The sequence below is a fragment of the Schistocerca americana genome, chromosome 2 (assembly GCF_021461395.2).
Source record: "Schistocerca americana isolate TAMUIC-IGC-003095 chromosome 2, iqSchAmer2.1, whole genome shotgun sequence".
Taxonomy (NCBI): domain Eukaryota; kingdom Metazoa; phylum Arthropoda; class Insecta; order Orthoptera; family Acrididae; genus Schistocerca; species Schistocerca americana.
In genome coordinates this window covers 743604654-743627077 of record NC_060120.1, presented here as the reverse complement: position 1 = coordinate 743627077, position 22424 = coordinate 743604654, and the positions used below count along the sequence as shown (strand labels likewise).

The following is a 22424-nucleotide window of genomic DNA, read 5'->3' as shown; positions in this document are numbered from 1 at the left end:
AAAAAATGGCTCTGAGCACTATGCGACTCAACTGCTGAGGTCATTAGTCCCCTAGAACTTAGAACTAGTTAAACCTAACTAACCTAAGGACATCACAAACATCCATGCCCGAGGCAGGATTCGAACCTGCGACCGTAGCGGTCTTGCGGTTCCAGACTGCAGCGCCTTTAACCGCACGGCCACTTCGGCCGGCACTCAGGGAACACACAAACACAATGTAAGCAAATGTAACTATATCGTCCCTAGCAAATCCACTAGAATACCGCAACAAAAGCCTGTAACATTCTGATTTACCCCTATTTTTAGTTTGTTAATGTCAACAGGCATTGTTCCATTTAAAAAAAGCTGTGTGTTTCCACAAAACACTCACTTTCTGTGTGTTCTTATAATCTGTTTATTGGCTAACAGTATGAGCCCCTGACTACCAATCCAGTTTGTTGAACCTGGACATCAGTAGCAATTTCTCTTTCCGCAATATTTGTGGTGCAAATTTTAGGTGATTCACCCTGCACGTTTATTTTTTATACTTACCTTGACCTTTTTAATCAGTTATAAGTTAGGTCCGATAATGTTCTCTGAATTTTTGTCTTTTATAGACTCATTTGGGTCGAAACCGGTTTACAGTCATGGGTACATATGCGATAAATACATTTGTGAATAAGAGCAGCGAATAGCGTTATAGTACAGTTTAGTCCCCTCAATGACAGGAATGGAAACTACAGATTGTGAGGGTACTGGTGCGTAGTATCTGTAAGTGGCTGTTCTTTGGAGGGCGACAAGCCCAGTGGCGCAGAGAGTCGCAGGCAGAGGCAGTTGTTGAGAGGCTGTGGAAGGTGTAGGCTGCGTGAGCCAAAGGCGTTTGCGTAGCGAAGGATTTATCTCAATGTTTAATAGTAGTGGCACACAGTTTGAATAATAGTGTGTTAAGGTTTGTGCAGTGTGATAAGGGAAATAAATTAAATTTTATCAGTTCTTAATGCGTCTCCATCAGTTAGTACCACACCATTGCATTTAACAATGAACGAAGTCTCGATATACATGGTCAACTACAACAAGAGGATTGTTACATAATAATCATTAATTAACCCATATAATCTCCAAAGACGCAGGGAACTTATAAGATCTAGACTGTCGAGACTAAGAGGTCACAGGATAATTATAGAGCATTGCAGACTGCAATTGTTATTAATAAAACACTTGATTAGTTGACTAGTTGTAGTTTGGGTAGTGAACCGTACAACCAATTTCTATTTCGAGGTGATGGACGATAGGTAGTAAAAAAAAAAGAAATGGATATGTTCGTACGTGGTTCTCCAGAACTGAAATGGAGAAAGACCTGCTGCTGTGCGCTCATAGCCAGAGATCAAATACAAGCTTGCTGATGGTGCCGGCTGCGTTCCTCATGTTGCATATCAGGGCACTTGACCCTGCCACCAGCGGCTGGATCCGAATCAGTGCTCCGACTGTGACAACTGCAGAACCAGTGCGCAAGGCGTTCGACGAAACGGCCGCGATCAAAAGCTCCTCTCTTGCGTTGCCGGCCGAGTGTACGTGTCTCTCAGTGACAAGGCCAACACAAGGTCGCTTGCCATGCAAACCTCCACCTTCCAATTAGAGACCGGAGAACAAGAAGGCACTCATCGTAACTCAGTCACTCACTATAGTAAACAGTGGCACGCTGTAAAGAGCTCCACATTGTACTGTAAACAGTGTCACACTGTAATGCTCATGCAACCACACCCGACAGAGAGAACCAAGGTAAAAAGATGCGCCGACCGGGACGGGTAGCGGGTTCGCGCTTGAGTCAGTGGCTGTTCTGCGACGCAACAGGCGCATGAAGCTGCCGGCGGCAGACGGCCTTGGCTGCGTTGAATAGGTGGGCGGGGGGTGGGAGGGGGGGAGGGCTATCCTCCCCACCAGGTCGTGCAGCCGGGTAGCCAGAAAGCGGCGGACACGCGCGCAGCAGCTGAAGAACGCGTTCTTCTTGTTACCGCTGGGCCAAGAGCATTGCCTGCCTCCCTGGCTGGATCTTTCGGAAACACTACAAGTGCGCCTTGCCTAGAGCGCCTATGATCCTTATTCTTCTAAGATGTTTTGTTATTTTTAACGGAGGGAAGTCTTCAGACGTAAAAGTTATTGCGGGCGTACTCCAGCTGTTATAGCACCATTGCTTCCCACAATATGTATAAACGATCTAGTGCTGAGGTGTCCAACCTTCTATCTTACTTGAGCCACACTGAAAGAAGACGGGTATTTTTCGGCCGCATATAAAATACTTAAAATTAACAAAAAGCACTAAGCAAAAAGAGCACATATCATCGTGTGGTGGGAGCTCCAGATTGAAAATATTCAGTTAGTTATACATAACCTTAGAAAAGTCCCCTTAGAAAAATTATGAATTACTGTGCTGGTAAACCTCTTACGTTATGTTATTTTCAAACAGGTGGGTAAAACTCAACGAACTCAAACAGTTTTCTCTTTACTTATTCTGATCATCACTAAACTGACACACAATATTTTTAGCGCAACGCAATCTCACTTTCAATAATCCCTACAAAAGAATGGCCCTAGCTAACAATAACCTATACCTTTCATGAATCACTCAGCTCACAAAAATCTTCGTTATTCGAACTACTCCAATACAGCGAGCGCCAATATTGCCAGCTAAGTGATTCTAACTACGGAAGGCACTAACTACTAATAGGCATAGTCAGCAAATGAAAGATTTTGATAGAGAACAAACAATGTATTTACCTTAATAATGTTCAAAAGTCATCATATATATATATCAACTCGTGACATCCATCTTTACAAATTTCCTTTTTCTGGCGGACACACGTCCAGGTCGTCCGTTTATGGCAATCTCTCAAAACTCTGGCATCTCTGTCCCCACATCCACCACTGCTGGCGGCTCACCTCCAACTGCGCAATAGACTTGGCCACTGCTTCTATGTTTTGATACAGTGGTACTGTTTCAGTGTTTCGGAACGGCTACGGTTCACTGTTTCGAAACAGTGTTGTTTCATTCCACCCCTGTCTCAGATAACTGGACCAGATTCGGTCTCGAGCCAGACACAGAAACTGTATCATTGTTTCAGAATAAGGCTGTTTCAGTCCACCAGTGCTTGGAACGGATTAATTGTATCGAAACAGTGATGTTTCATTCCCCTCCGTGTCGGACGAGATTCGGGCTCGGCACAGGTACTGAAACACATTTAACATACCACTTCATGAAACACTTTCAAGAGTGTCAAAATCTTTTTGACAAGCAATAGCATGAAGCTTAAGATATCCGAAAATAAAGCTTCGTTTCTAGCTGACCGTCATATTCCGAAATGGCGTAACATCTGCTTTATAAACACTAACCAAGCAATAAAACAACGCATACTATTCACATTCAAAATAATAAATATGTGAAAATCATTCAGTTAAATTACACTTTTTGATAACATACGCTTCTCTGTTCATGTATAGCAATCATATTAAGAAACGTAAGTAAACCTACAACATTTCGAATAAAAAAAGGCGTAGACTGACAGTTATTAGACATATACATAAATTTGATGTAGGTATAATTGCAAGCAATCTGTTTCACATCACTGATAGTGTAATGGTGAACGGGAAGGACTAGGATGCATGGTGAATTTATAGTAACGGTTCGAAACACCTTGAAAGACAAAATTTTTTCTGTTATATTTTGTTATTTATTCGAATTATTTGGCGTTATTTGTAGGTCTATAGTCACTGTGCCTATTATCCTCAATGATTCCCTTTGTGTGCATGGAAATTAGCAGGATGGGTATATTACCAATACTAACGGAATGTGGGAATCCCAGTAGCATATCCGTTGTTTCTGCAGTTTGCTCCCACCTCCAGTTCCGTTCGTGGTGGCTCTTCTGTCTTCAGCTATGGCTGTCCTCGGCCAATTGAAAAATATGAAAGTCACACGACATGAAAGCAGCGCATTTGCTGCAGAAATACGAAACTGCCAAGACGCCTAAGTGATAATTTCATACTTTCTGCGATATGATCAGCGCTCTCGCACCTCATTTGTGTTTATGTGGACATACTTATACAGTAGACAGTCAAGATGATAAAATGTGTAGGTTTATTAGATTACAAAACACAAACTGTTTCACTGTTTCGAAACAGCGTATCGAAACATTACATTGTACTGTTTCATTTGTTTCGAAACAGTTAACGTGTTTCAGTTTGCCCATCTCTATTGCCCAACGCTATACGCTGTTCACATCCAACTACCCAGCACTACACAAGCGAATATTCCAACAATGAGTCCAACCAGCCACAGACTGCACACAGCACAGCCAGTGATTTTCATACAGAGCGCTACGTGGCGTTACCAAAATAAAAACCTCAACATCCTACTTACACCTTATATATAAGGAATTTTGTGGAATTTGTTTTTACCGATCGTGTGATGGATAACTTACGTCTTGAGCCTCACTAATACTTGCTTTGGACCGCACGTATGCCCCGGATCATGGTTTGGACACCCCCGATCTAGTGGGTAAGGCTGCATTCACAGTGGCACCGACAACATTCGCCAAACGCCGTCGCCAGAAGTCGGCTGATAACATCGGCCTACAGCTTGGTTACAGTGCATCCTACCCCCTTCCTCAGTTTTTGGCGGAGTGAAGAAGGTTAGGTTACGTCGTATGTACGAAGTAGGTTAGATTTTTTCTCGGGTGGTGTGGATACCAAGATGTCTGTAACTGGAGACGAGTGCTATGTTGCAGGTTTTGCTATTAAATGCCACAAACTCACTCTTTCTTACCAGTTTCTCACATTCAATGTTTCATGTGTGACAACATCGGTTTATTTAACCTAAGAAAACAAACAGATCTATGTGAATGGGACTCGAAAAGAAATTAGCAAGTCAGGGTGTTTCAAAATGAATATACGGGTTTTAAGGCTTTGTAGCACTTATTACATTCACCTTACAATTATAAATAATACACCAAATGAAAGAGAAAAACAAACAGTTTTTCTTACAATTATCCAGTGTGAACACCTATCACATATCGAGTCGATAGGCGAGTTGGTCCGAAACCTTGATCAATGTGTCCGGAGTAACTGTTGCAATAACGCTGTTTCTAAAGTCGGATAGATCAGCTGGTATAGGAGGCACATACAGGGTGTTACAAAAAGGTACGGCCAAACTTTCAGGAAACATTCCTCACACACAAAGAAAGAAAAGATGTTATGTGGACATGTGTCCGGAAACGCTTAATTCCCATGTTAGAGCTCATTTTATTACTTCTCCTCAAATGACATTAATCATGGAATGGAAACACACAGCAACAGAACGTACAAGCGTGACTTCAAACACTTTGTTACAGGAAATGTTCAAAATGTCATCCGTTAGCGAGGATACATGCATCCACCCTCCGTCGCATGGAATCCCTGATGCGCTGATGCAGCCCTGGAGAATGGCGTATTGTATCGCAGCCGTCCACAATACGAGCACGAAGAGTCTCTACATTTGGTACCGGGGTTGCGTAGACAAGAGCTTTAAAATGCCCCCATAAATGAAAGTCAAGAGTGTTGAGGTCAGGAGAGCGTGGAGGCTATGGAATTGGTCCGCCTCTACCAATCCATCGGTCACCGAATCTGTTGTTGACAAGCGTACGAACACTTCGACTGAAATGTGCAGGAGCTCCACCGTACATGAACCACATGTTGTGTCGTACTTGTAAAGGCACATGTTCTAGCAGCACAGGTAGAGTATCCCGTATGAAATCATGGTGGTGAATCGAGGAAGTACAGTAAATACTGACGAAACTAAAATGAGCTCTAACATGGAAATTAAGCGTTTTCGGACACATGTCCACATAACATCTTTTCTTTATTTGTGTGCGAGGAATGTTTCCTGAAAGTTTGGCCGTATCTTTTTGTAACACCCTGTATGCATCATCGCTTCAGATCGTGTGTGAACGTGGAATTCATGCATAAAATGCCGTGTCAACCGGCCCCTCGCCACCGGTTCACCGCTCGGATACAACGTCGCTTAACCAGTCGTGTACTGAGCTATGCCAGTGAGGCGCCGCACCATCTTGCTCCCAAATAAAATATGTTGTTCAGTTTCTTCCCATTGAGGCACGGGCCATAGCTGTAGCACATCAAGATAAGAAACATCAGTTACAATTGATTCACCGAAAAAGAAAGGCCCATAAACTTTCCGCGGGGATATTTCTTGGGGCTAAGCGTGAAAGACTCTCACTCTTTGTCATTCCATACTCTTCCCACTGCGCACAGGCATACAAACAAATCTGTTTGAGTTGCTCTTTCATTTGGTGTATTATTTAAAATTGTAAATTAACGTAATAAATGCTACAACGCCTTAAAACCGGTAAGTTCATTTTGAAACACCCTGTACTGTATACAGTTCCTCGGTTGTCGAAATAATCGGACAAGCCTACGAACACATAAGATGAACGTAGGTGCTTTCTGTTACATACTCGAGATGATTCGTGATGACTTTGAAAAGCAAGATAACAAACACTTTGTTTTGCCATATTTATTTGAAATTGTGCAGGCATACGTCAATTAACATCAATAATTGCCATTCAGCATAGCTTAAAGTTATAACAAGATTCTTTGAACACTTAAGGCACTGAAAAATGGAAACATACTGTCCCCTACATTTGTAAACACTTCATGTAACAGAATCACAACCCTACTGGCATTAAAAACGCCAGTAAACAGTAATAATAATTTGTAGGCAGCTAATAACCACTTACCACAGCCCAAAAGAGACCCACTACTGTAACTATAAGGATAAGCAAAAATGGTTCAAATGGCTCTGAGCACTATGGGACTTAACATCTGAGGTCATCAGTCCCCTAGAACTTACAACTACTTAAACCTAACTAACCTAAGGACATCACACACATCCATGCCCGAGGCAGAATTCGAACCTGCGACCGTAGCGGCACGCGGTTCCAGACTGAAGCGCCTAGAACCGCTCGGCCGCACCGGCCGGCTATAAGGATAAGCACTTCCACTTGAACAAATTATATTATGAGATTATAATTTCCGCCTACAATTTCCGATGATGATATTAGTCACTTGTAGTTCCCAATAAACCTGCGTTTCCGGTCCATAGATTCCGAAATGTATCCGGATTATGATATTTTTCTCGTCAGGATGCCACAAACTCACTCTTTCTCGGATTAAACTTACCAGTTTCTCACATTCAATTTGTCATGTTTGACAACATCGGTTTATTTATCCTAAGAAAACAAACTGATCTGAATTTCACCGATGTGCGTCCGGAGTGTACATGTTGGGACGATGAGACCGACTACAGTGTGACGGCGCACTTACTGGCGGACTGATTCGGCAGAAGTCGGTCGTCGGCGAAAACTGCCCACATCGGTGCAACTGTGACCGCAGCCTAACGCCGTAAGTTCTATCAGGCTTTTGGCACAATGTACTGTTGTTTTCAGAGAGTCGCAGCGTTAGTAAACTGTAGCGAAATGCAGGAAGGTCTACAATCGGCGCTTGTTGCAGGGATTGCCGATTGACCCTGAGCATAAGCAAATGTAACATATTGCTTTTAAATATGCAGAAAGACCTATTATTGTATGATCACGCGTTTGCAGAACAATGGTTGGCAGCACTCAAATTTATATCCATTAAATATCTAGCATTGTGCATACGGAGAGATTTACAATCGGATGGGTATAGAAAATCGCAGGTAAGGCAGATGTAAGACTGAGATTCATTGGAAGAATCGTCAGCTTGTGTAGTCCACGAAAAATGAGGTAGCTCATGAAATATCTGAATATTACTAGTAGGTCTGGGATGTGTACCATACAAAATCGATAGAGGAAACAGATCAAAGAAGAGCAGCGTGTTTCGTTACGCAGGTTCGTTTGGTAAGCGCGAAAGTGTCACGCAGGTGCTCAACCAACAACAGTATCAGAGGCTACCAGAGAGACATGCTGAATCACTGTTAAAATTCCGAGAGTATACGTTCGTAGAAGTTACGCATTTATCATGTAGCTACCGGTTTCGTTCAAAAGAACATCTGGTACGCTGCCAGTAGTCTTCATAAGAAATCCTCACATAGTTGTATCAATATCATGAATTGTTAAGTCATGAAACGCTGTCGAGCTCAAGATGATTAGTTCCTAGTATACTGCTTCCCCTATACTGCTTCCCCCTATGTACTTTTAGCGAAAAGGTCGTGTAGCTAAAATTAGAGAAATTCAACAACCATTCTTCCCGCAGACCAAGAAAGACAGGAAATGACAGTGGTTCATAAAATACCCTCCGCCAAACAAAATAAGGTTGCTTGCGGAGTATATTTGTAGACGTAGATGTATATTACTGTATATACCCTTGTGGATGTACAGTAACTGAAACTGAGTGTAGCAAAGTAAGAGCAGAAATGCAAAAGCACGTTTTCAGCTGTCCCTTTACTAAGGAAGGTACAGAAGTTCGGCTCTTGTTTAGTTCTCTCGCCACTGTAGTAAAAATTAATGCACAAAGTGTCTGTCATTAATATTCGGTGAGGCATTTTTTCATAATGTCAACTGAGTGATTACAGCAGCTCGGATTTTCATGCACTATCAAATCGTAAAACGTACATGCAGTGTCATATCCTTAATTATGGACAATGACGCAACAAAACAAAAATATGTAGTATCAAAATTCAGTTCTATAATTATTTCTATTTTCTTCTTAAACAGTGCACAGAAATTTCTGGAAGTTTTCTTCAATTAGTCTTACGCCTCTATCAGATATAACCTTTTTTATACGAGGGCAGTTCAATAAGTAATGCAACACATTTTTTTTCTGAAACAGGGGTTGTTTTATTCAGCACTGAAATACACCAGGTTATTCCCCAATCTTTTAGCTACACAACACTATTTTTCAACGTAATCTCCATTCAATGCTACGGCCTTACGCCACCTTGAAATGAGGGCCTGTATGCCTGCACGGTACCATTCCACTGGTCGATGTCGGAGCCAACGTCGTACTGCATCAATAACTTCTTCATCATCCGCGTAGTGCCTCCCACGGATTTCGTCCTTCATTGGGCCAAACATATGGAAATCCGAGGGTGCGAGATCGGGGCTGTAGGGTGCATGAGGAAGAACAGTCCACTGAAGTTTTGTGAGCTCATCTCGGGTGCGAAGACTTGTGTGAGGTCTTGCGTTGTCATGAAGAAGGAGAAGTTCGTTCAGATTTTTGTGCCTACGAACACGCTGAAGTCGTTTCTTCAATTTCTGAAGAGTAGCACAATACAGAGTTGATCGTTTGACCATGGGGAAGGACATCGAACAGAATAACCCCTTCAGCGTCCCAGAAGACTGTAACCATGACTTTACCAGCTGAGGGTATGGCTTTAAACTTTTTCTTGGTAGGGGAGTGGGTGTAGCGCCACTCCATTGATTGCCGTTTTGTTTCAGGTTCGAAGTGATGAACCCATGTTTCATCGCCTGTAACAACCTTTGACAAGAAATTGTCACCCTCAGCCACATGACGAGCAAGAAATTCCGCACAGATGGTTCTCCTTTGCTCTTTATGGTGTTCGGTTAGACAACGAGGGACCCAGCGGGAACAAACCTTTGAATATCCCAACTGGTGAACAATTGTGACAGCACTACCAACAGAGATGTCAAGTTGAGCACTGAGTTGTTTGATGGTGATCCGTCGATCATCTCGAACGAGTGTGTTCGCACGCTCCGCCATTGCAGGAGTCACAGCTGTGCACGGCCGGCCCGCACGCGGGAGATCAGACAGTCTTGCTTGACCTTGCGGCGATGATGACATACGCTTTGCCCAACGACTCACCGTGCTTTTGTCCACTGCCAGATCACCGTAGACATTCTGCAAGCGCCTATGAATATTTGAGATGCCCTGGTTTTCCGCCAAAAGAAACTCGATCACTGCCCGTTGTTTGCAACGCACATCCGTTACAGACGCCATTTTAATAGCTCCGTACAGCGCTGCCACCTGTCGGAAGTCAATGAAACTATACGAGACGAAGCGGGAATGTTTGAAAATATTCCACAAGAAATTTCCGGTTTTTTCAACCAAAATTGGCCGAGAAAAAAAATGTGTTGCATTACTTATTGAACTGCCCTCGTACATAGAGAATGACGTTTCTACATCACAAGAAGTGTCAGATGCAGTCTTAAGTGAAGTAATTTTGGACAAAGTCAGATCAAGTTGAAAGTCTTTTGCATTTTCGTCGCAAAATATTTTTTGACACCTTCCTAAACACAAAAATAAGAATTAGATCCAATAACTTGGTTCATCTTATCTTCTGCTGCAAGACCTATTTCTCCACAGGATGATTCAACGATTTTTCTACCTCCTCAATAACTGTCAGAGTTTCCATCAGTTACCTATGATTTCCAGCTTCCTTATTGCTGCAGACACGTGGGTAAATTTTGATTTAATGTAATTCGGGTCTTTCTTCAAATCTGAATGCCATTTCCGCAGGCGGCATTGGTGGCTACGAAAATGTCTACGATCAAAAACTGGAAAGAAAAACTATTAAGTGGGAGTAACCTAAGGTTTTTCGATAGAATAAAGAAAATAGATGTTAACTTCAAAAAATGTGCGGGAATTTACGGTCTCTTACCGAATTAACTTCATCTGAATTGTCACTGTAAAGGATGGCAGCATTTATGCTGGTGCCCCATGTGGTTAAAATATACTGAAGCGCCAAAGGAACTAGTATAGGCTTGCGTATTCAGATGCAGAGATATACAGAATAAAGAGGCAGAATACGGCGCTGCGGTCGGCAACGCCTATATAAGACACCAAGTGTGTGATGCAGTTGTTAGATCGGTTACTGCGGCTACAATGGCAGCTTATCAAGATTTAAGTGAGTGCTATCACATCTGTCAGACCTTTGTATTTTGTGCGCCTATTTACCTTGTTTTCAGTTTATTCAATTTGTCATATTTTAGATGTACTGATTCAGCTACACGATATAGCCCATAGGCTAAATATGTAACGTGCTTTATATTAGAAAAAAGTATTTTAATTGCTTTCCCGACCTTCGTCACATGCGGAGCAGCGTCGCTTAACAACAAATGATCACCTTTTATATTTAAGTATATTGGCATGAAGTATATTGACATCTACCAATATCTGCTCTATGAAGTTTACAGACTAACAAAATTCGCGAAATTACTCATTTCCTGCACTTTTGGCATGGTTCAAAAAAAAAAAAAAAAAAAAAAAAAAAGCACCAGTAGAAGTTCACCCTGCAAGTTATTGTAATATATGTAGTGATGCTAGGAAAACGATATAATGCGGGCTTTAAACGTCTAAACTCACGCTGTCTATCGATGCAATCTTCGTAATATGAATTTACTCCCCAACTGAAAAAAAAAAAACATGTAATACGCATTTACATGTAAATCCGGGCTCTAGTGATTATATACGAACCGTACACGAAAACGCAGAGATTAGTAGAAAGGTAGCATTTAAGAAACAAATCATAATTGAATCAGTGTGAAATTTTATGAACATGTATTTGGAATTAATTAATTCCGAAGGTTGTAAAAGAATGAACCTTTAATGTTCAATTACTTAAGAGCGAAAGGACTTCCCTTTTAAAACGCACGTTGCGTACGGCATGGTACGATCTGTTTCTCACTGCCCAATCGCTTGTTCTGCTGCGTGGCCTACAAGATCACTGAGGGATTCAACACGTTCACTCTTCGACAACTTTTTATCTTTCGCCATGTAAAGGTTCTGGGTCGCCAAGATGTTACTTGTTTGCTGATGTGTTCAAAAGTACTATAGGTGAATAAGACGACTTGGGAAGGAGGATCACATAAAAATGTGTCTCTCAAAAAATGGTACGTAAGGGACATAATTGAAAGAGAAAGACGATTAATCGTAAGATTGTCCTCGATTAAGCACCCGAAACAGTAGCCCAGCTGCTGTAAAAATTTGCTAAGCACAACAGTTCGGTGGGTACAATGCAAGAGTGTCAACGAAAAAACCATACCGTCTGCAAACAAAGTGACCGACCAAAAAGTTCCAGTTCACAGAAGGTTCAGAGTGGTTCAAAGATATTTACTCATGAGAGGAAATCAGACATATTTTCAACAGACGGAAGAACTGTGGTGTGGAGAAAGCCAATTGACAAGCCTGTATGTTTACAACCTACTGTAAAATATACTGGGGAGAGTGTTTCGGTATAGTGATGTATTTCGTCTTGTGGCGTGGGAGAGATTACTTTCATGCTGTGCACCTTAAATAAGGAGTGAAATTCAACATACTGGAGAAAATATTGCACAGGAGAGTAGAAAAGGTGGGAATTAGATCTACCTTAAAATATTTTAAGATAATAACTCTAAGCACCCATCATACCTTGTAAAAGAAACGCTTCTTTGCAAGTGCCACGAAGTCATTCACGCGCCACCTTAGTCGCCAGGCCTTAATTCGATACAGAATTTATCGGATGAACTCGATTGAAAGTTCATGAGAACTACAATATCTCGGAAGAAGGTCTGAAAAATAAGCTGAGGAAGAGTGCGAATTGGGCAAGTGCACCGCACAGTAAACATAATGGTAACATGCTAAAGCGTTGCACATATGCGCAACGTATTCACACCTCTAAAATTTATTTTGGCAAGCATTAGTTAGAAACCAACGAACGCGCAGATAAGGCCGAGGTCGTTGAAGCTGTTTTTATGTACGCGGGGATAACACACGCCTTATGGCGCCGTCAAAGGGCTGCTGGGTGTACTTTGAATGTTCCTCCGGAGTAAACTCTGGTTGAATCATACTCCAAACACTGTTATCAACAGAAGTGCCGCCTTAAGCCGTCAGCATACGGACCGTGCATTCGAGCCTCAACGTTGAGAGGGTCGAGTTCACAGTGTTACTAAAAGCTCAGAAACAATGCGGCTTGTCCATACGGTACTCGTATCTCGATGTGGTATAGCGATCGCAGCGCCCTCCAGCGGCAGTTGTCGGTGGTATCTGGCTCGCAAATAACAGTTTCTTTAGGAAACGGACGGGCATAAAAGTATTACGTTAGCTCGTCCCTTGTCCGTATGCTAGTCAAGTTGTTTCTCCTGTAGTTTAAATAAATACAAAAAATTGTATTCACGAACATGTTAGAGGAAAAAAGGAAAGTTCCATATACACCCACTAAGGCCGTCATCGTATTAAAGTTCAAAAATGGTTCAAATGGCTCTGAGCACTATGGGACTTAACACCTGTCGTCATCAGTCCCCTAGAACTTAGAACTACTTAAACCTAACTAACCTAAGGACATCACACACATCCATGCCCGAGGCAGGATTCGACCCTGCGACCGTAGTAGTCGCGCGGTTCCGGACTGAGCGCCTAGAACCGCTAGACCACCACGGCCGGCTTATGAAAGTTCCATTACAAACAATGCTATACAAATATACAATATTCTTTACATAAGATATAAATTATTTCATCGTTCTCACTTTTTAGTAAAACCCTAAGATCACTCTTACTTGATCTCTGTTTCTTTGCAGTAACGAAATGTTTAGAACAGGTTAAATACAAGAATAAATAAGACGGTACAAAATACCTTAAATCAAATAGTGCAGGTCTCTTGCAGATAAAGCCAAACGAACAAGCACACTCCTGATAGACAGCACACTTAGATTTACATACCATCGAATATTACAGAATATACTTTTATTAAATTAGTAACTAAGTCTGAGAACCTATTAGAGAAGACGACTAAAAAAAAAAAAAAAAAAAAACCGGACGTAGTGGGACGCGGACTTACAATACAACACACATCACTTCGTAACTCTACGCCTCTGTTCACTACGCTACGTTGAACTTCTGTATCACGTGACATTGTCTTGCACATTACTCTTTCGTCTTGTGTGTTACCATATGTTGAGGCTTTAATTGCAGATATATTATTAATTGATATTAAATTATAATAAATCCTGTCAAGAAAGCAACTAGATGCGATAATTCTTTAACCACCAATGTGACGTTTCCCATCATTTTGTCACAACAAATCGTACCAATGAACGACTGGTTTTCAATTGAAAGCCAATAAAGAGATGAGTTAACAGCCAGTGAGAGGCTGTAAATCAAAATGGCTCTGAGCACTACGGAACTTAACTGCTGAGGTCATCAGTCCCCTAGAACTTAGAACTACTTAAACCTAACTAACCTAAGGACATCACACACATCCATGCCTGAGGCAGGATTCGAACCTGCGACCGTAGTGGTCACGCGGTTCCAGATTGAAGCGCCTAGAATCGCTCGGCCACACCGGCCGGCGCTGTGAATCTGCCGAGATACGCCCCTCACTGCGCCTCCTGTCAAAGGCCTGTGTATTTCAGGAATTACTGAATGTAGGTAGCAGTTAGCTCCACGCTTAACTTAGCTTCTGACATGAATTGCCTGAAAATATTACATAGGCGTTTGTATTCATTTTTCGTTTAAGCTCTTTACATAATTGTGGGTTGACTAAGTGAGCTCAAGTGCAATCACTGTTTCATACAGGTTAGTCAGGAACAGGAATAAAGTGTTGTATTCTAACAGTCTTGATCGCACAAAAACACTTTTATTCGTAAGTGGTGACCGGTTTATAACTCATCGTCGACCTGGATTATCGTCGGACCATGCTCCAATGACGACGTGAGCAGACGATGGCACGGAGCAGCAACTGTGGATAACCACCCTCTGATGTCAACATTCTGTAAGTGTATCACTGGAAAGCAAGTGCAAGCGCGGATCCAGGGGTCGATTCTGCAAAGGGGCCACAGATCGTTAGTCTCTTCCCCGTCCCGCTCCCTTCTTCCCCAAAATTTGGATCCCTTTTAATACGCCACATATCCGACTCGGGTAAGATCAGTTTGGAAGTCACAGAATTCAATTGGGGAAAAATAAAATTATGGCGCCGGCCGTGTGGCCGTGCGGTTCTAAGCGCGTTAGTTTGGAACCGCATGACCGCTACGGTCGCAGGTTCGAATCCTGCCTCGGGCATGGATGTGTGTGATGTCCTTAGGTTAGTTAGGTTTAAGTAGTTCTAAGTTCTAGGGGACTGATGACCTCAGTAGTTAAGTCCCATAGTGCTCAGAGCCATTTGAACCATTTTTGAAAATTATGGCACAGCTCGACTAATAGAAGTGTTCGGTTGACTGGACACACCCCTGCGGTACCGAGAAATTGACAGTTTGGCAATGGAAGGAAGTGCGAGGCGTCAAAATTGTAGAGCGAAACCAAGGCTTGAATGCAGCCAGCAGGTTGATATGGGTGTAGTTTGCGGGTAGTTACGCAGTGACGAAGACACTTTCCAAGGATAAACTACCATGGAGAGCCGCATCAAACCTGTCTTCACCCAGAAGATCACAACAAAAACATCCCTGAGTATAATAATACTAATAATAATGATAATAATAATGGAACATTTATTATGTTTTATTACAATAATTTCTAGCTTAGCACCCGCAGCTTCGCTCGTGTAGATTGTATGGTGTGCACAGATTTTTTTGTGTGTTTCTTTAATTGAATTTTTATGTTGTTCACAAATTTTTTTAAAAAAAAAGCACTCCGTCTTCAGGCCGCAAGCGGCCCATCGGGACCATCCAACCGCCGTATCATCCTCAGGTGAGGATGCGGATAGGAGGGGCGTGTGATCAGCACACCGCACTCCCGGTCGTTATGATGATTTTCTTTGACCGGAGTCGCTACTATTCGGTCGAGTGGCTCCTCAATTAGCATCACGAGGCTGAGTGCACCCCGAAAAATGGCAACAGCGCATGGCGGCTGGATGGTCACCCATCCAAGTGCCGGCCATGCCCGACAGCGCTTAACTTCGGTGATCTTACGGGAACCGGTGTATCCACTGTGGCAAGGCCGTTGCCCTTGTTCACAAATTGCACCTTGTAAAAATTTCACATCAATTAAGGGCATAGAAGCATCGTCTCTTCCGAATGTACTTCTGACCAAGAAGCGATTTTGGTAGCTGGGTCGTATGTCTTTGTAAACCCTGCCTTTTGCGTTCTTGTGGCGACATTTCTATACAAACTTTCATCCTCTAACAGACATTTCACCAACATATGTTTCAGCATATTTTGTGCTATCATCAGTGGGTTCTTTTTTTATTTTTTAACTGTAAAACTGTTGTTACCTATTAACATTTAGCGAAACTTTTGGTACATAATATTTACAATTGTGAATGGATAATTGTTGTAAAATATTATACATCATTTGTTCATAGTTCACAGTTGAGATATTTACTAACGACCTCATGCAGCATGCGTTGTTTATAACATTGCCAAAGTTCTGTTTATATCTAACTGGCAAAAAGAGTGGACGTATGCATTAGTTTACGTACCTTACATTATGCTATTGGACATTTATTTTGGTAGCTATTCTGATACACAATCTACAACTTCCCATCTGCAAGCAGCATAACGTAATTCTTATTCTTTGTTTATTATGCAATTAGAAACGGGGATGAATATATATCACGTTTATCATGTGTAATTTACGGTTTTGATATTGCGGTGCTTTCTCATATGTTGTTGGCGAAGTGAATAGGCAGACTGCGTGACCAATGGTCGCTTGACACTGCACTTTCTCCGACTTTTCAAAACGTAGGCAGAGTTTTCGCCGCCACTACGTGTTGTTGTGGCTGTGTAGTGTCCATTTGTTTCGCAGCGCGTTTGGCTGTATGAGGGGCGCGAGTTTGAAGTGAATCTGGCATCTGTGGTGTTCGGTTTGTTTGAGTGTGCGTGTGTGTGTGTCTGTGTGTATGTGTTTGTGTGTGTGCGTTCAGGACTGAGGCAGAGAGAGAGAGAGAGAGAGAGAGAGAGAGAGAGAAGGGGAGGGTGAGAGGGAGAAAGAATTTAAAAAAAAATTCTATCCTTAGCGTATCTTTTTTGTATAGAGATGGTAATTACAATAATGTGTTCACCTTACTGTATATCGCTTTAGCATAAGTTCGAAGACATTGCAATTCAGGGAAATTAAGCTTTTGGAAACCGTTCGTTCGGACATTTTAGAAGTACCTGCGCCATGCAGTTGTTTTGGGAGTTATAAATAGCTACAAACTCGCACCACTTCGGCAACATCGAAACGTACACAATACAGTATAACATCGAAATGTGCACTCACCATTACCAGTATTTCACTTAGCACTGCGGTCCTGAACACAGGTCTGCTGACCACGGTTATGCGAACGTGTGAATGAGAGGAATGCGCCAATGCGATTTCATTCGATCATTTCTTCCTAAGCTCGAGGATCTCTTTCTGTTAGTTTTTGTTTCCGTTAGGTTTTTCCCATACCGTGTGTGAGGAGGGGGAGTAGGAGAAGGTATTTCCCTAGGTTTGTTCGAGTAAAGTGCAACCGTTTTCAAACTGTCTATACTGCACATGCGCAGCTCCGCGATAGTTCCGACGGTCAGAAACCTCTGCATTTACTCGAACTCACATTTCGTGTGTTTCGTTGTTTGATCACTTGTAGCGCGAGACCTTAAATAATGAAACACTATACATGGTCCGTATTGTTTCGCGCTTAGCGCTACGCGCTTCGAGAATTTATTCTCATTATCAACTGCACATATTTACCTAAGTATGTTGTGCAATGTTGGTGTGTGTGTGTGTGTATGTGTTGTGCCTTTCTTGCAAGTGTACTGTGGCTTCCTTTTGAGGTTATAAGGTAACATGCCTTCTCCATAATGCAGGGAACCACACACATAGTGTGAAACTTCGCAAATAGTATGAGCGGTTTTCTGCATAATGAAAGAGGCACAGTGCCTTATAACCTCAAAATGGCTAGTACAGTTCAAGAGGTATAGTAAAACACACAAAATACGAATGTAAATATCTGACGATGACTATGAGAATTTCTTCAAACACGTCGAGCTAAGAATGAAAAATCACATAAATGGTGCAGTGTTTCATTATTTAAATAATGAATGACACAGTTATAGGCTTTCCAAAATCATCGACTATGATGAATGACATTCACTTAAACTTTTCTCCTTCCCACTCGGGATGGGCACTTCTTGGAGGAGTAGTGATACAAAATTTTTACTGGAGAAGTTATGAATTATTCCTGACATCACTTTCCTCATCAACGTCCTGTTTACTTTTACGTATTTTGATTATATGCATATGATAAAAAATTTGATAAGCTTGTCTCACTGACTTTGGTAACACAAATTTAGTTGCTGATTGACAATACATTGCAGATTATTAGTACCAATGTTAATAAGCTACAATGTAGTAAATGCCCAAATATTAGAAATGCTAGAAATTATCTAATTTTAAGAAAAATTATGGCTGGTTTAATTGGTCGGGAGGGGCTGCAATGTGTCCAGCGGTTATATACCTGGTATGAGCTTAATTTTACTAATTTATGTGTAACAGTATATCACGCATATTTGCCAAGTTAACGGGTGCGTATTATTTATAGCAATGAGTATAGAATGAGACCACAAATATCGGCTACTGTGATCCGACAGGATTCATATATACAATATGTTTCTGCACTAAAATCACTCAAGAGAATAAAATTACACTAGGATGTACTATATTTTCAGAGGGTTGAGATGTACCGCTCCTTTAAAAGGCTAGCAGGAACCTAACACGTATTTTCTTCAACCATAAGACTACGAGACTAAACACAAAAACTATGCTGATGCGGGCGCTGATTTCTTTGGAGAAGGGTTGTTAAATGCTTTGGAGACAGAGGAATTTCCTGTAGTCAGTCGAAACTAGTTGCAATTGCCTATTGGCGGCCACTCAAACAGCTTTCGCCTAGTCACAAACCATGGGAACTGAGATAATTCATGTGGTTCTAACGGTCGCAGCCATACCTCGAGCGAACCCCCTTCTGCCTTTCTTTATACGACTCCCTGTGGGTTTCGGGTTCTACCTGCGGGGCTCTCTGACTGTGTCTGGTTTTTTGTTGGCAGACGGCAAGTACTCTCAACAGCCTGCGACTGTGCGCCTGTATTTGCCTGGAATGTTCTGTGCAGGTCGTCAGGATGCACGGGCACCCATGCAGGCAAGAAACTGAAAGTATTCTGTATTATAACATGTAATTTTCTACAATTCGTTGCCATTTTCGAGACCTTTCGCTTTCATGAGGATGAATACTACGGACGTGGAATCGGGTGAAAATGATGTAAATGCCTTATCCGAAAATTCCGTGGAGCAGTTAGTCAGAGAAAAGACTCGGGAGGTCAAATCCTAGATCTGCTGGTGACGAACAAACTCGAACTTTTCGACTCAACGTAGAACAGGAATAGCTGACGCAAAGGTCGTTATGGCATCACCGAATACGGGTGTAAATAGACACATGAACATTTGTAGAAAGTTCCTTCTGTGTAACAAGAGCGACAAGAAACAGAATTCAGTTTGTCTAGCAAGTTAGCATGCAAATTCCGTCTCCAGCAACTAACTATGTTGGGTATCAATCGATGAAGTTCAAGATCAAAATTGTGAGGGATGGAAAAAGAGCCGTCACGGATTAACAGCCGTGTTAGAGAGTTGCTACGAAAGCAAGGAGGGTGATCGCAAATTTAAACGTAGCCTCAGCTTCACAGACAAACAAAAGCTGAAAGAAGCCAAAATTTGCGTAAAGAAAGACATGAAACGTTCTAGGAATTCTTAAGTAAAATTCTGTCTACCAAATTGACAAAAAATCATAAGAAGTTTTGATCTTAATTTAAATCAGTGAACGTATTGAAACCATGAGTCGAGATATACTGTAACGACAATGCCATCGAAATGGAGGATAACACATGGAAGATAGAACTACTAAACGTCTTTTTCCGTAACTGTTTCACTGAGGAAGATTGCACTGTAGTTCCTGTCTGAAATCGTCGCACGAACTTCATAACAACATATATCGATATGCGATATTGCAGTGCCTATGTTATTCTGGTAACCATGCAAATTCCTTTGGACATGCACGCATATCGAGGAAAACTTTGGATCATAATCAGAATCACACAGCCACTGTGATACGGCATTTCTCTGCCGATACCGGACAAGCGACTGTCAAGTACCACGTCTGACCTGTACGGAATATATATAATGGATGTACGAGTACAGGTCGTACAAGCATGGTTGACGACATATGAACGTTTGGGTTCGGCTCTGAGTCGTGCACGGATAGCCAAATGGTTCAAATGGCTCTGAGCACTATGGGCCTTAACTACTGAGGTCATCAGTCCCCTAGAACTTAGAACTACTTAAACCTAACTAACCTAAGGACATCACACACATCCATGCCCGAGGCAAGATTCGAACCTGCGACCGTAGCGAGCCAAATGGTAGAACGATAAGCGGGAAATCAGGGTTCGAGTCCCGGTGCGGTACAAATTTTCGGTGTCGTCATTCCATTCTACATCTGATGGTTGTCGTTATTCGAATTGTAAATACATTTAATGATATCGAAATGAGTGGCCATGGTATAGAAAAGCAGCTGAAATCACTCAACAGAGAAAAGGCGCTTGGACACGACGGGATACCAGAACGATCCGAAAGAACTTGCTCCTCTTCTAGCAGCAGAGTACCGAAGGTCGCTGGAGGAGCGAAACTCATAATGATTGGAAAAAAGAGCAGGTCATTCGTGTTTTCAAGAAGGGTCATCGAACACATGCGCAGAACTATAGGGCTCTATCTCTGACGTTGGTCTATTGTAGAATATCGGAACATGACTGCATTATGATTGTATTATGACAGATCTGATGGTCGAAGGTCTCCTCCGTAGGAATCAACATGGGATGCGCAACTAATGACAGTGTGAAACCCAGCTCCCATCGTTCCTCCACGACACCCAGAAAGCAGCAGATACCGACGCTCAGGTGGTGCCGTCTTCCTTGACATCCAGAGGGTGTTTGATACAGTTCCGCACTGCCGCCCAATGAACAGAATACGGAATTAAAGAGTTTCTAGCGAACAGAAAACATCATGTCATTCTCAACGGAGGGAAGCCTTCAGACGTAAAAGTAACTTATGGCATACCCGAGGCATTGTTATAGGACCTCTATTTTTTGGAACATGTACACTGAAGAGCCAAAGAAACTGGTACATCTGCCTAATACCGTGTAGGGCCCCCTCGAGCACGCGAAAGGAGCCTCAACACGACGTAGCATGGACTTGACTAATGTCTGAAGTAGTGCTGGAGGGAATTGACACCATGAATCCTGCTGGACTGACCATAAGTCCATAAGAGTACGAGGGAGTAGAGATCTCTTCTGAACAGGACGTTGCAAGCCATCCCAGATATACTCAATAATTTTCATGTCTGAGGAGTTTCGTGGCCACTTAGAAGAGTGTTCCTGGAGCCACTCTGTAGCAATTCTGGATGTGTGGGGTGTCGCATTGTCCTGCTGGAATTGTCTAAGTATGTGGGATGCACAATGGACATTAATGGGTGCAGGCCATCAGACAGGATGCTTACATACGTGTCACCTGTCTGAGTCGTATCTAGACTTATCAGTGGTCCCGTATCACTCCAACAGCACACGCGCCACACCTTTACAAAGCCTCCACTAGTTTGAAGAGTGCCCGGCTGACATGCAGGGTCCATGGATTCATGGGGTTGTCTCCATACCAGTACGCGTCCATCCAATGGATACAGTTTGAAACGAGACTCGTCCGACCAGGCAACGTTTTTTCAGTTATCAAGAGTCCGGCAACATGTTTTCAGTTATCAAGAGTCCAATGTCGGCGTTCGACGGGCACAGGCGAGGCTTAAAGCTTTGTGTCGTGCAATCATCAAGGGTACACGAGTGGGTCTTCGACTCCGAAAGCCCATATCGATGATGTTTCATTGAATCGTTCGCACTTGTTCATGGCCCAGCGCTGAAATCTGCAGCAGTTTGCAGAAGGATTGCACTTCTGTCACGTTGAACGATTCTCTTCAGTCGTCGATGGCCCTGTTGTTGCATGATCTTTTTCCGGTGGCAGTGATGTCGGAGATTTGATGTTTTACCGGATTCCTGATATTCACCGTACACTCGTGAAATGGTCGTACGAGAAAATCCCCACTCCATCGCTACAACGGAGATCCTGTGCCCCATCGCTCGTGCGCCGCCTGTAACATCACGTCCAAACTCACTTAAATCTTGATAAGCTGCCATTGTAGCAGCAGTAACCGATCCAACAGCTGTGCCAGTCACTAATTATTTTATGTAGGCGTTTCTGACTGCAGCGCCGTATTCTGCCTGTTTACATACCTCTGTATTTGGCGGTGGTGGTAAATTCCTATGGGGCCAAACTGTTGAGATCATCGGTCCCTAGGTTTTGTACTTTCGTGTCTTCTCAGTTTTTAATTTACTGTTTGCTTTGTTTTCGTAACACATTGAAAAGTTATACAGTGTCCTGGTATTTTTTCCTAATAGTGTTCTCATACAAGAGAGACCAAAAATCTTAAACGAAGAAGGTATTTA

General features: G+C 42.4%; 1 protein-coding gene and 1 pseudogene across 1 annotated transcript in view; one reads left to right on the top strand and one right to left on the bottom strand.

Moving 5' to 3' along the window:
- LOC124594397 (lactosylceramide 4-alpha-galactosyltransferase-like) overlaps positions 1-22424 on the top strand; it is a 390788-nt gene that overhangs the window by 219584 nt on the left and 148780 nt on the right. The gene's annotated exons all lie outside the window — the stretch shown is intronic.
- LOC124596725 lies at positions 15759-15875 on the bottom strand (annotated as a pseudogene).